Genomic DNA, 1,459 nt, shown 5'->3' with positions numbered 1-1,459 from the left:
CACTGTCTTGATGACCACAGCTTTGTAGTACAACCTGAAATCTGGCATTGTGATGCCCCCAGCTATGGTTTTCTTTTTTAAAATTCTCCTGGCTATTCGGGGTCTTTTCTGATTCCACACAAATCTTAAAATAATTTGTTCTAGCTCTCTGAAGAAAGTCCATGGTATTTTGATAGGGATCGTATTAAACGTGTACATTGCCCTGGGTAACCTTGACATTTTCACAATATTAATTCTGCCAATCCATGAGCATGGAATATTTTTCCATTTCTTTGTGTCTTCCTCAATTTCTTTCAGAAGTGTTCTGTAGTTTTGAGGGTAGAGATCCTTTACCTCTTTGGTTAGGTTTATTCCTAGGTATCTTATGCTTTTGGGTGCAATTGTAAATGGGATTGACTCCTTAATTTCTCTTTCTTCAGTCTCATCATTAGAATCTAAAAAGGCCACTGATTTCTGTGCATTGATTTTCTACCCTGCCACACTGCCAAATTGCTGTATGAGTTCTAGCAATCTTGGGGTGGAGGCTTTTGGTTTTTCTATGTAGAGTATCATGTCATCAGTGAAGAGGGAGAGTTTGACTTCTTCTTTGCCAATTTGAATGCCTTTAATGTCTTCTTGTTGTCTGATTGCTGAGGATAGGACTTCCAATACTATGTCGAATAGCAGTGGTGAGAGTGGACATCCCTGTCTTGTTCCTGATCTTAGGGGAAAGGCCCCCAGTGCTTCCCCATTGAGAATGATATTTGCTGTGGGTTTTTCGTAGACGGCTTTTAAGATGCCGAAGAATGTTCCCTCTATCCCTATACTCTGAAGAGTTTTGATCAGGAATGGATGCTGTATTTTGTCAAAGGCTTTCTCTGCATCTCTTGAGAGGATCATATGGTTCTTGGTTTTTCTCTTGCTGATATGATGAATCACATTGATTGTTTTATGAGTGTTGAACCAGCCTTGAGTCCCGGGGATAAATCTTACTTGGTCATGGTGAATAATCTTATTAATGTATTGTTGTATCTTATTGGCTAGTACCTTGCTGAGAATTTTTTGCGTCTATGTTCATCAGAAATATTGGTCTAAAATTCTTTTTGGTGGGGTCTTTGTCTGATTTTGGAATTAAGGCGTTGCTGGCCTGAAAGAACGAGTTTGGAAGTATTCCATCTCTTTCTATCTTTCCGAACAACCATAGTAGAAGAGGTATGATTTCTTTAAACGTTTGATGGCATTCCCCAGGGAAGTGTCTTGGGAGGTTTTTGGACTTTTGTGTCTTGGGAAGTTTTTGATGACTGCTTCAATTTCCTCCCTGGTTACTGGCCTGTTCAGGTTTTCTATTTCTTTCTGTTCCAGTTTTGGTAGTTTGTGGTTTTCCAGAAATGTGTCCATTTCTTATAGATTGCCCTATTTATTGGCGTATAGCTGCTCATAATATTTTTTTAAAATCATTTGAATCTCCTTCGTGTTGGTA

This window comes from Canis lupus, unplaced genomic scaffold (assembly GCF_011100685.1).
Source record: "Canis lupus familiaris isolate Mischka breed German Shepherd unplaced genomic scaffold, alternate assembly UU_Cfam_GSD_1.0 chrUn_S2021H2220, whole genome shotgun sequence".
In the NCBI taxonomy this organism is placed as follows: Eukaryota; Metazoa; Chordata; class Mammalia; order Carnivora; family Canidae; genus Canis; species Canis lupus.
The sequence above is the reverse complement of the archived record's forward strand: the minus strand, read 5'-3'. Positions refer to the sequence as shown.